Below are 13,630 nucleotides of genomic sequence, written 5' to 3' on the forward strand. Positions count from 1 at the left end.
TCTAGATTCCAGCCACACCTCCTCGTTCTGTGCCACAGAAAGACTTTTTTTTTTTTTTTTTCTTAAAAGCACAACATATCTGCTTGATTTGAGTGGCTTCCTATATCATTATCATTGTGTTATAGATGAAGAAAAGGTATTAAACACCGTGCTAGTGATAGTCAAAGTGAAAACAAAAGAACGGCTATCTATTTTGTAGTTAGAATAAAGTGGCTCAGTATTGAGAGCTACCTAAATATGTCAGCATTGAAACTCTTCCTAGTAAAAGCTTGCCGATCTGAATAATCCTCCTTTAAACACAATTTTTGATACGGTTAAGTTTTTTTAAGAATGCGACTCCTGCGAAATAGCTGAACGGACGATACACATTTAAAAAGCAAACGACACAAGGATCAACCAGACTTGGGAAAAAATCAAAAAACAACACAAGTCTCATGAAGAACTGAGTTCTTAAAATGTCACGGAGAACACGGCCGTCGGAAGAGAAGGCAGTATCGGCAAGTTGATTGTTACATTGGTCAGCGATAGCTAGCACTATTATGTTTTTGGCCATCTTTCAGGAGATGTAACTACTACAGCAGAATGAGATATCACCCACTAAACAACATAGTCACAAATCAAAAAATGTTTTAGTAATCTAATGCTTCAGATTCAGAAGCAAATCCAATGAAAAAACTCCACTGCTGTAACAATTAACCCACCCCAAAGATAACCGTATCTGACAAGAAAACGACCACAGGCTTATGACTTCAGAATTATACTTTCTCTTGATATTCATTTATGTATTTATTTATTTTTTTTATTTTCTTTTCTTGAGGGGGCGTCTCGCTCTGTCGCCCAGCGTGGAGCGCAATGGCGTGATCTCGGCTCACTGCAACCTCCACCTCTCCGGGTTCAAGAGATTCTCCCGCCTCAGCCTCCCGAGTAGCTGGGACCACAGGCGCCCACCACCACGCCCAGCTAATTTTTCTACTTTTAATAGAGGCGGGGTTTCACCATGTTGGCCGGGATGGTCTCGATCCCTTGACCTTGTGACCCGCCCGCCTCGGCCTCCCAGAGTGCCGGGATGACAGGTGTGAGCCACCGCGCCCGGCCTTCTCTTGAGGTTTTAACTATTAAGTCAGCCCAGAAAAATACAATAAATGTCAACAGTCAGTATGGTGTTGAGGCGGAAGTAGGACCACGCTTTTTCATATCTTATTCAGTTGATAACCATACGACCCAGGTAGACATTTCCTGTGTGTCTACTGACACACAAGCACAGAACAGTGAAACAGAGAGACCGCTGAATAAAAGGGGACGCTCAGTTCTTCATAGTAACGCCATAGACTGGAACACTGTCACAAAGCAGCAGCTAGTGAATCGTTTCCATATTTTTTTCTATTATCCAATAAGTGAATGATGCTATTCCCTTCCAATCTCCCAAGCCCTTTTTGTCCCCATCACCGCTGCGGTGCTCGAACAAAAAGTAACAAATCAAGTAACAAAACTAAAGAAACACACACACACACACACACACACACACACACACACACACACACACACACACACACACACACACCCCCTAAAGACAACTACGGTATCTGCAAAAGTCTGGTAGAAGACAGAAACTGTTGAGTATAAGGATCTGGTATTCTATTATCATGAGTTCATTTAAGAGTTTGTTCAAGACATACATTTCATAAGAAAACATCTTAGTTAGAAGTTATTGACCAGCGTGTACCATCCCTAAGTATTCGTCACCAAATTCATGACAATAAAGAGCTATCTAACAAGAAAAATTAGCGAGTACCGGCACCATCCGTAAGACTTTGTCTTTACGCTTCCTGACCACTCACCATGCATTGCAATGTCTAGGACTGACTCTGATAGCATTTCGAAATCAAGCTAAGGCTTTGTCCAATTCTTCAGTGAAGACACACTCACGCCCTAAGACGGTATAGGCGTAAGCATCATTTGGATCCACCTCGATAGTTCTCTGGAAGAATTTAATGGCAATATCCTGTTCCCGTTGCAGACTGCAACGGGTCCCTGCAGCACACCAGGCCTCTGGCTGGAGAACTTTTATCCATGTCTGTGAAGTCTTTTGACAGAACTGAAAGAGCAACATCTTTCGGAGGATGCCAAAGTGTTGTAGTGTAGATCTCCATGCCTTCGACTCTATAATTCTCCCTCCTTCTAACCTCTGAGAATATTCTTTCAGGTCGCATGGACTCTGAAAGTTGAAAACGGGCCCTTCCAATTTGGCGCAGTACCCAACCGGTATTGTTGTCTTTATGCTTCCTGACCACTTACCATGCATTGCAATGTCTAGGACTGACTCTGAGAGCATTTCGAAATCAAGCTAAGGCTTTGTCCAATTCTTCAGTGAAGACACACTCACGCCCTAAGACGGTATAGGCGTAAGCATCATTTGGATCCACTTCGATAGTTCTCTGGAAGAATTTAATGGCAATATCCTGTTCCCGTTGCAGACTGCAACGGGTCCCTGCAGCACACCAGGCCTCTGGCTGGAGAACTTTTATCCATGTCTGTGAAGTCTTTCGACAGAACTGAAAGAGCAACATCTTTTGGAGGATGCCAAAGTGTTGTAGTGTAGATCTCCATGCCTTCCACTCTATAATTCTCCCTCCTTCTAACCTCTGAGAATATTCTTTCAGGTCGCACGGACTCTGAAAGTTGAAAACGGGCCCTTCCAATTTGGCGCAGTACCCAACCGGTATTCTAGTGGTGAGAAGGTAGATGGCTCAAAATATGGATAGCTTCTTTGCGGTGGTAAGAACACAAAGCTAAATAACCTTTCCCCCTTTCACGAAGAAGGCTCATCAAGCCTTCTGCTGCTGCTTTTTGTAGATGAAAAGCCTGAATCTGAGGTGTGATTGCGGCTCTTTTCTCTTCTGAAACGATGGAAGAGTCCAGTTTTGTCATTTCCAGGCTATCGTTTATGTTAGGTTGTGGTGTACCTCCATTATTAGTTCTACTTTTTGTTTTTCTGCTTGGGATTTCAGGTGGAAACTTCATTTTAAATTTTTTCCTATTATCCTTGGTTGTGGAGCTGTCACTAGTCAAGAGTCGCGAATTTCTTTGAGGTCGTGCATTTGGGGGAGACGCCATAGTGGGGCTCAACACCTGAGGCGTTCCACTCGTTTGTGGACCAGAACTTTGTGTTTTTGCAAGAATTGGAGTGACCTTTCGGCTGATTCCCCTCTGCGAGAAGACAGACTGTGTTCCGGTTTGGCCGATTCTGGCAACAGACTTTTTTGAAGGGGCTCCGGTGGGTGGCACGTCAATTACAGAAGGTGTCTCAAAGCGGTGTAGTTTTGTAAATAGGATCCATCTCCGGGACCCGAGGTTTCTACTGGCAAAGTCCCAACACTTGGGGTGAATGGACCAACAGCTGCTGGCCCTCCTAATAAACTTCGACCGGTGTTTGGTTCATTTTGCACCTGTTTAGATCACATGGAAGTTCCCGTTCCCAGTGGGACAGTATCAGGTGAAATGACAGCTGAATCCATAGAAGACACTGGGGAATCTGTATTCAAGGAGTACTTTGAATTGGAAGATTCTAAACTCAATCTGTTTAATTCAATGGTGTCCTGGGGTGTTTCCGTAAGAACGGTCTCAGGCTGTCTGTGACATAAGCTAGGACGAGGTACTTGTGTGGGGCAACACTTGGACAGACAGTTGCCAAAGTTCTGTAAAGATGTGAATGGAAGTGTTTGGTCAGGATCTTGCTTTTTCACCTACTTCACATAATGATTCAAAGGGATACCAGAGGAAAGGATTTCAACTAAGGCCCTGTTGGTCACATTCGGATCCTTTGGCAAGCCGATCTGTCTTGCGATATGCGTGTCCCGGCAATGAGAGAGTAAAGCGAGCTGAATCACCAGACTCAGTAAAAATATCGTCATGGCTTTTCTGCTTAGGAAACACTCCACCCGATAAGATGTGTTCCCCTTCTGCAAGCTTGCTGAGATCCACGCAACATTTTGCAAGCCGGTATTTGCATGGCGGTGCAGTACCACTGTGTCCTTTCCAGAGTCTATATGCTTTATAGGCCTTTCCTGAGGGGTAAGGACAGGTCACCAGTGAAAACAAGGCTTCTTCTGAGTGTACTTCTGCATAAAGGCGTTCTGCGAGGAAAACCGCATCTCGGTAAGCGCAGCGGTTTAGTGCTTGCCATAGAGCAGCCTGGACGGGTTCCTGCAGCACCGTCATCCTCGAGGCTCAGGCCCACTTTCTGCAGTGCCTCAGGCATCCCCCCACCCCACACCGCCCGCACCCCACCGCCACCCCACCCCCGTAGCGGCTATGGCCCGGCCAGGCCAGCCCCGGCTCGTTTAAAGTCACCAGCGGGACCGTTCCCGGGGGATGGGGGAGGCCGAGCCCGAATGACTTCTCTATCCTGCCGACTCTGGAAAGCCCGGCCCCTTGTGATCCATTGCAAACCGAGAGTCACCTCGTGTTTGGAACACGGATCCGCTCCCAAGTTCAGTGGGGGGGATGTGAGGGATGTGGCATGTAGGACGAAGGACTCTCTTCCTTCTGATTCGGTCTGCACAGCGGGGCCTAGGGCTGGAGCTCTCTCCGTGCGGACCGCTGACTCCCTCTACCTTGGGTTCCATCGGCCCCACCCTGGAACACGGGCCTCGGCAGATTCTGGCCCTTCCTGGCCCTTATAAGTCGCTGTCAGAAACACCATCTCGTGCTCGGATGCCCTCGAATGACTGTGGCTCGCACCTCTCTGGAAACATTGGCGATCTCTCCTCTACGCGCGGCCACCTGAAACCACAGGCGCTCGGGACACTCGTGCTTTCAGGAGAGAACGCTGAGAGTCTCTTGCCGACACTCTCTTGACTTGAGTTCTTCATGGGTGTGTGGTGAGGACGTAGTGAGACCAGACGTATTAACTCAGGCCGGGTGCTGGTGGCTCACGCCTGTAACCCCGACGCTTTGGGAGGCCGAGGCCGTAGGATCCCTTGAGGAATCGCCTAACCCTGGGGAGGTTGAGGCTGCAGTGAGCGAGCCATAAGGGTGTCCCTGCGCTCCAGTCTGGGCGAAAGACAGAGTGAGGCCCTGTCACAGGCAGGCAGGCAGGGAGGCAGGCAGGCAGGCTGGCAGGCAACAGTTGTATTATGTTCTTCTCAGGGCAGGAAGGAGAAATAACAGAATACAGCACTTCATTTTTTTTTCCTTGGGACGGAGTTTCACTCTTGGTGCCCACGCTGGAGTGCAGTGGCACCATCTCGGCTCACCGCAACCTCCACCTGCCGTGTTCAAGCGATTCTCCTGCCTCAGCCTCCTGAGAGTAGCTGGGATTACAGGCATGGGCCACCACACCCGGCTGATTTTGTATTGTTTGTAGAGACGGCATTTCTCCATGTGGGTCAGGCTGGTCTCGAACTGGCGACCCCAGGTGATCTCCCCACCTCGGCCTCCCAAAGTGCTGGGATGGCAGGCGTGAGCCATCGCGCCCGGCCGGCTACATTTTTTTTATTATTATTATTTTTTTTAGTTTTCAATTTTAATGTATTTATTTATTTGCTATTCTTTATTCATTTATTTATTTATTTATTTATTTATTTTCGAGACAGACTCTCGCTCTGTTGCCCAGGCTGGAGGGCAGCGGCGCGATCTCGGCTCACTGCAAGCTCTGCCTCCCGGGTTCACGCCATTCTCCTGCCTCAGCCTCCCGAGTAGCTGGGACTACAGGCGCCCGCCACCGTACCTGGCTAATTTTTTGTATTTTGAGTAGAGATGGGTATTCACTGTGGTAGCCAGGATGGTCTCGATCTCCTGACCCCGTGATCCGTCCGCCTCGGCCTCTCAAAGTGCTGGGATGACAGGCCTGAGCCACCGCCCCCGGCCTATTTATCTATTTATTGACTTTGAGTCCAGGTTATGGAACCAGTTAGTTTTTGTATTTTTGTTTGAGACGAGGTCTCACCATGTTGCCAAGGCTTGGATCGAAGGATCCACCTGCCCTCGGCTTCCCAAGAGTGCGGGGATGACAGGGGCGAGCCTACCGCGCCCAGATGCCCCCCCCCCCCCAAACTGGTCTTCCCGATAGTTTCACGGCAGAGTGTTTGGCTGGCCTGCTTAGATTCATTCTAAATAGAAATTTGGGACGTCATCTTCTGGCCTCATGGACTGTGAGCCGAGGAGTCCCCTGGTCTGTCTATCACAGGACGGGACACGTAAGGAGGAGAAAAATCGTAACGTTCGAAATAGGTAATTTTGTGATACAGAAATACACGGATTCACCCAAAACACGGAAACCAGTCTTATAAAAATTGCCTCAGTCCTGGTGTCTGTGCCGGTGATTCCTTTCGGTTTGGACCTTGACTGAGAGAATTCCCAGTCGGTCTCTCGTCTCTGGACGGAAGTTCCAGATGATCCGATGGGTGGGGACTTAGGCTGTGTCCCCCCAGGGGCCCTGGTCGATTAGCTGTGGGGAATCGCCTCCATCCTTCCCCGCCCCCCCAAGGGGATCCCAATTCATTCCGGGCTGACACTCTCATTGGCAGACGTCGGGCATCACCTAGCGGCCACTGTTACTCTGAAAACGGAGGCCTCACAGAGGAAGGAAGCACCAGGCCGCCTGCGCACAGCCTGGGGCAACTGTGTCTTCTCCACCGCCCCCGCCCCCACCTCCAAGTTCCTCCCTCCCTCGTTGCCTAGGAAATCGCCACTTTGACGACTGGGTCTGATTGACCTTTGATCAGGCAAAAACAAGCAAACAGATAAATAAATAAAATAACACAGAAGTAACTAACGAAATAAAATAAGTCAATACAATGCATTCCAATACAATACAATACAATACAATGCAACGCAACACAACACAACACAACACAACACAACACAACACAACACAATACAATACAACGCAATACAATACAATACAACAGGCCGGGCGGGGTGGCTCATGCCTGTCATCCCATCACTTTGGGAGGCCGAGGTGGACGCATCACCTGAAGTCGGGAGTCGGAGACAAGCCTGACCAACATGGGGAAATCCCGTCTCAATTGAAAATACAAAATTAGCCGGGTGTGGTAGCGCATGCCTATAATCCCAGCTGCTAGGAAGGCTGAGGCAGGAGAATCGCTTGAACCCGGGAAGCGGAGGTTGCGGTGAGCCGAGATCGCGCCATCGCACCCCAGTCTGAGCAACAAGAGCGAAACTCCGTCTCAGAAAAATAAAATCAAATAAATAAACACATAAATGAAAATAAATAAAGAAAATAAAATAAAGCAAATAAATAGGCCCCGCGCGGTGGCTCAAGCCTGTCATCGCCAGCACTTTGGGCGGCCAAGGCCGGTGGATCACGAGGCGGTCAGACCAGCAGGGCCAGTATGGCGAAACCCCATCTCTCCTCACAATACACAAAATTAGCCGGGCGCGGTGCTGTACTGTCTGTAATCCCAGCTACTCGGGAGGCCGAGCTGAGTCAAGGGAATCGCTTGAACCTGGGGGGCGGAGGTTGCGGTGAGCCGAGATCGCGCCACCGCACCCCAGCCTGGGCGACAGAGCGAGACTCCGTCTCAAAAACAAGGAAAATAAAACTGACATGAAAGAAAATACTTAAAAAGTGAGTTTCCGGGAAAAAAGAAAAAAAAAAAAAAAGAGAACCCCCCCACAGTGACGTACACAGACACCTCTCGCCTTTCGAGGCATCAGGCACGTTAGGACCGATGCGTACTTTCTTTTTTTTAACGGAATTTTATTTTATGAGCGGGATTTATTTTTCGAGACGGAGGTTCGGAGTCCCGCCCTCCCTCCGTCCCGGTCCCTGGTTGCCCAGACGACCTCAGGAGACAGACCCTGGCTAGGCCAGATGGTCCTTCTCCTTGGTCGGTGGTTTCCTTGTGTTTCTTCGTGTCTTTAACCCGCGTGGACTCTTCTGCTCGGGTTTTACAGATGGCGGCTCCCCTTTAGGCCTTGTCGTTGGTGGGGACTTTCCTGATTCTCCCCAGATGTAGTGAAAGCGGGTAGATTTGCCTCGCTTTGCCTCGCCTTGCCTTGCCTTTTCTTTCTTTCTTTTTCTTCCTTTCTTTCTTCTTTCTCTCTTTCTTTCTTTCTTTTTTTTTTTTCTTTTAGACAGAGTTTCACTCTTGTTGCCCGGGCCAGAGGGCCATGGAGCGATCTCGGCTCACCGCAACCTCCGCCTCCTAGGTTCAAGCGATTCTCCTGCCTCAGCCTCCCTAGTAGGTGGGATTAGAGGCATGTGCCACCGTGCCCGGCTGATTTTGTATTTTTTGTAGAGACGGGGTTTCCCCACGTTGGTCAGGCTGGTCTCCATCTCCCAACCTCAGGTGATCCGCCTGCCTTGGCCTCCCAAAGTGCTGGGATGACAGGCGTGAGCCACCGTGCCCGGCCTCTCTCTCTCTCTCTCTCTCTCTGTCTGTCTGTCTGTCTGTCTCTCTTTCTTTTTCTTTCTTTCTTTCTTTCTTTCTTTCTTTCTTTCTTTCTTCCTTCCTTCCTTCCTTCCTTCCTTCCTTCCTTTCTTTCTTCCTTCTTTCTTTCTTCCTTCCTTCCTTTCTTCCTTCTTTCTTTCTTTCTCTTTCTTCTTTTGCTCTTTTTTTCTTTTCCTTTCTCTCTCTTTCTTTCTCGCTCTTTCTTTCTCTCTCTCTCTTTCTGTTTCTCTCTCTCTCTCTCTCTCTCTCTCTCTCTATCTCTCTCTCTCTCTCTCTCTCTCTTTCTCTTCCGTCTCTTTGAGACAGAGTTTCACTCTTAAGTGTCCCAGGCTGGAGTGCGATGGCGCGATCTTGGCTCACCGCACCCTCCACCTCCCGGGTTCAAGCGATTCTCCTGCCTCGGCCTCCTGAGTAGCTGGGATGACAGGGATGCACCTCCACGCCCGGCCGATTTTCGTATCTTTAGTAGAGACGGGGTTTCACCACGTTGTCCGGGCTGGTCTCTGACTCCCGACCTCAGGTGATGCGCCTGCCTCGGCCTCTCGAAGTGCTGGGATGACAGGCGTGAGCCACCGCGCCCTGCCTGTGGACTCGGTTCGTCGTATGTTTTATTTGTTTCGTTTCTATGTACTCACTTTTATTTAGAAATATAAGTGTTTTCATACTTTTGTATATAACTATAGATGTTTACGTGGACGTACGGAGAAGTACATTTATACGCGACAGATGTATTTATTGTATAGAAGTACACTTATGCAAAGCACGTGTGTAGAGATACGCTTCTATAAATTTATGAAATATAAATATACGTTGCTACGCGAAGAAACGATGGTAGATGAATACGTCTATGTTTATGTGTGAAGAGTGTTGTATTTGTATTTATAGATAAACGGGTATATTTATCTCTGTTTTCTTTCTTTCTCTCCTTGATGTGTTTCTTCCTTCCTTTCTTCCTTTCTCTCCTTCTTTACGTGTTTCTTCCTCTCTTCCTTTCCTTCTTTCTCTCTCTCTCTGTTCTTTTTTCTTTCGTGCCTTATTTCTCTTTCGTTCCCTGACTTTCCTTCATTTTTCTTTCCTCTCTGTTTCTTTTCCCCTCTTTCCTTCGTTTCTTTCCTCCTTCTTTCTCTCCTTTTCGTGTTTCTTTCCTTTCCACCTGTCTTTGAGAAACGGAACGTTTAAGAAGTTTTCTTTCCGTGTCTATGTTTTTTAAATGGTCTCTCTCTTCTCCATTTTCTTCCTCCCTCCCTCTCTCCCTCCCTCCCTCTCTCCCTCCCTCCCTCCCTCCCTGCTCCCTTCCCTCCCTCCTTCCCTTTCACCATCTGTCTCTTTTCTCCATTCTCTCCCTCCCTCCGTCTTTCTCTCCCTCTGTCTGTCTCTGTGTGGATTCTGGAAGAGCCTAGGCGTTCTGCCTCTCCCTGTGTCCGCAGCGACCCGCGACCGAGTCCTTCCTTGTGGGTTCTTTCTTTCTCCCTCCCTCCCTCCCTCCCTCCCTCCCTCCCTCCCTCCCTCCCTCCCTCCCTCCGAGATGCATCTCCAAACACCCAGACGCCGTGGGTTGTCTTCTGACTGTGTCGCGGTCGATGCGGGGACACGTTTTGGGGAGGCGTTTCTGTGGGGTTGGGGGAGAGGGGCTACGTTTTCGGCCTCGGGAAGGGCTTCTCGACCCACGGTTTCGCTTTGGCGGTCCACGGGCCGCCCTGCCAGCCGTCCGGATCGGTCTCGCTGACGTTCGCGACGGTCGTCGGGCTCCATCTGGCGGCCGCTGTTAGATCGTGCTCTTGGCTTCCGGAGCTGCGGTGGCAGCTGCCGAGGGAGGGGACCGTCCCCGCTGTGAGCCAGGCAGAGCTCCGGAAAGCCCGCGGTCGTCAGCCCGGCTGGCCCGGTGGCGCCAGGGCTGTGGCGCGTCGCTTGTGAGTCAGAGCTCTGGCGTGCAGGTTTATGTGGGGGAGAGGCTGTCGCTGCGCTTCTGGGCCCGAGCCGGGCCGTGGGGCCGCCCGGGCCGGTCGACCAGCGCGCCGCAGCTCCCGAGGCCCGAGCCGTGACCCGCGGGGACCCACCGCGCGTGGCGCGGGAGGCCGGGGACGCCCTTCCCGGCTCGGTCGCGGGCCCGCGCGCGTCCTGGCCGTCTGAGGCGGCGGCCGAATGTGTTTCCGGGTCCCCGTGGGGAGCCGGGGACCGTCCTGCCCCCGTCCCCCGGGTGCCGGGGAGCGGTCCCCGGGCCGGGCCGCGGTCCCTCCGCCGTGATCCTTTCTGGCGAGTCCCCGTGCGGAGTCGGAGAGCGCTCCCCGAGCCCTCGTGCGGCCCGGGAGGTCACACCTGGCCGGCCTTCGGTCCCTCGTGTGTCCCGATCGCACGGGGGGCCGGCCGAAACTGCTTCCGGGCCTCGCTCTGGAGACACGGGCCGGCCCGTGCGTGTGGCACGGGCGGCCGGGAGGGCCTCCCTGGCCCGGCGCCGCTCCCGCGTGTGTCCTGGGGTCGACCAGGGGGCCCCGGGTGCTCCGTGTCTGGCTGCGATGGTGGCGATTTTGGGGACAGATGTCCGTGTCGTGGGTGTCCTGGGCCGGCGGCGTGGTCGGCGATCGGGCCTCCTGCCCCCGGGGGAGATATATCTTTCGCTCCGAGTCGGCATTTTGGGCCACCGGGTTATTGCTGACACGCTGTCCTCTGGCGACCTGTGTCGCTGGAGAGGTTGGGCCTCTGGATGCGTGCGGGACTCTGGCCCACCGCTGACCCGGCTAGCCGGCCCTGCTCCCGCTCGAGCTGCCTGCTGCTGGGGCCCGTGTGCCTGCTGCTCTCTCGCGCGTCCGAGCGTCCCGACTCCCGGTGCCGGCCCGGGTCCGGGTCTCTGACCCACCCGGGGGCGGCGGGGAAGGCGGCGAGGGCTACCCTGCCCCCGTGCGCTCTCCGCCGCGGGCACCCGGGGCGGCCGTGACAACCCCACCCCCGTCGGCTCCGTGCCGTGCGTGTCAGGCGTCCTCGTCTCCGCCGGGTTGTCCGCCGCCCCTTCCCCGGAGCGGGGGACGGCCGGGGCCGATCGGCTCGCTCGCCGGCCGGCTGGCCGACTCCCCGCTCCCGGGGGCTCTCCGTGATCGATGTGGTGACGTCACGCTCTCCCGGGCCGGATCCGAGCCGCGACGGGCGAGGGGCGGACATTCGTGGCGAATGGGACCGTTCTTCTCGCCCCGCCCGCGGGGGCCCCTTGCCTCTCCTCCGTCCGCCTGCCGGTGGTGCGTTGGGAAGGCGTGGGGTGCGGAACCCGGCCTGACCTGGCTGTCCCGTCCCCGCATTCCGCTTCGCGGGGTGGGTCGGCGGGGTCCTCTGACGTGGCGGGCACCCCTCGCTCTCGCCTCCCGCGGTCGTCGACTTGCGGGCGGGCCCCCTCCGCGGCGGTGGGGGTGCCGTCCCGCCGGCCCGTCGTGCTGCCCTCTCGGGGGTTTCGCGCGAGCGTTGGCTCCGCCCGGGCCTTTGCGGTGCTCCTGGAGCGCTCCGGGTTGTCCCACAGGTGCCCGAGGCCGAGCGGTGGTGTGTCGCTCCCACCCCCGGCGTCCCCTCCTCTGGTGTCCGCGCGTGGGTGCCGAGGGGAGCCCGTCGGCGTGGGGTTCGAGGCGGTCGAGTGAGATGAGATGCGCGCCCCTCCCGCGCGGGGAAGGGCGCCGCCTGGTCCGGCGAGCGCACGTCCCGTGCTCCCCTGTGGCGGGTGCGCGAGGGCCGTGTGAGCGATCGCGGCGGGCTCGGGCCGGTGACGCGTGCGCCGGCCGGCCACCGAGGGGCTGCCGTTCTGCCTCCGACCGGTCGCGTGCGTGGCTTTGCCTCGGAAGCGACGCAGGAGGCGGGTGGACGGGGGGGGCCTTGTGAGCCTGCCGGGCCCCCCGCCCTGACCGCGAACGCTCGAGGTCGCCGCAGGCGCGCTTCTCCTCGTACCGCAGGCCCCCTCCCTTCCCCGGGCGTCCCCGAGCGCCTCTGCGGGCCCGACGAGGGGCGACTGGCGGGTGGGGAGTGTGACCCACCCTCGGTGAGAAAGCCTTCTCTAGCGATCTGAGAGGTGTGCCTTGGGGTGCCAGATCACCCGGCCTGCCGCCTCTGTCTCCCTTTGCCTTATGGTAGCGCTGCCGTAGCGACTCGCGCGCAGAGGACCCTCCTCCGCTTCTCCCTCCACGGGTTGAGGGTGGGGAGAGCGAGGGTTCCGCCGGCCACCGCGGTGGTGGCCGAGCGCGGCTCGTCGCCTGCTGTGTGGCCCGCGCCTCCCCCTTCCGAGTCGGGGGAGGATCCCGCCGGGCCGGGCCCGGCGTCCCAGCGGGTTGGGACGCGGCCGCCGCGAGCGGTGGGTGTGCGCGGCCTTCCGTCCGGCGCGTGACCCCCACCTCGGCCGCGAGTCGGCTCTCCGCCCGCTCCCGTGCCGAGTCGCGAGCGGTGCCGACGACCGCGTGCGCGTGGGCGCGGGGTTGGGCCGCCTGGCCCCGGGAAAGCGTCCCACGCTGGGGACGCGCCGGTCTCCCGGAGCGGGACCGGGTCGGAGGCTGGACGAGAATGACGAGCGATGCGGCCCTGGCGTCGGGTTGGTGGCTGTGGTCGCTTCGGGGCCCCCGGTGGCGGGACCCGGGGCTCGTGAGGCGGGTCTCGGTGGGTGCCGAGGGCCGTCCGGCGTCCCAGGCGGGGCGCCGCGGGACCGCCCTCGTGTCGGTGGCGGTGGGATCCCGCGGCCGTGTTTTCCTGGTGGCCCGGCCGTGCCCGAGGTTTCTCCCGCCGAGCCGCCGCTCTGCGGGCTCCCGGGTGCCCTCGCCCTCGCGTTCCCCGGCCCTTGGCTCTCTGTGCCCCCCTTCCCCGCCCGCCGATCCTCTCCCCTCCCCGAGCGGCTCGCCGGCTTGACGTCGGTGGTGGCCTCGTCTGGGACCGAACCCGGCACCGCCTCGGGGGGCGCCGCCGCCGGCCGCTGGTCGGCCCGGTGTCCCCGTCCCCCGGCGTGCGCCTTCGGGACCGGGTCGGCGGCCCCCCCGGCGTTGGGCCCCGGTGGGCTCCCGGAGAGGGGTTTCTTTTAGGGGTCGGCCTCTGTGGCGCGTGCGGGAGAGAGAGGGTTCCGGGGGCTGGCCGCGACTGCGGCGGCGGTGTGGGGGAGCCGCGCGGATCGCCGAAGGTCGAGTCGGCCGCTCCGGGTGCCGCGCGGGGGCCGCCTTCGCGCCCGGAGGCTGCGGGCGGTGAGACCACCATGTGTGTCC

This window comes from Pongo abelii, chromosome 16, assembly GCF_028885655.2.
Source record: "Pongo abelii isolate AG06213 chromosome 16, NHGRI_mPonAbe1-v2.0_pri, whole genome shotgun sequence".
Taxonomy (NCBI): Eukaryota; Metazoa; Chordata; class Mammalia; order Primates; family Hominidae; genus Pongo; species Pongo abelii.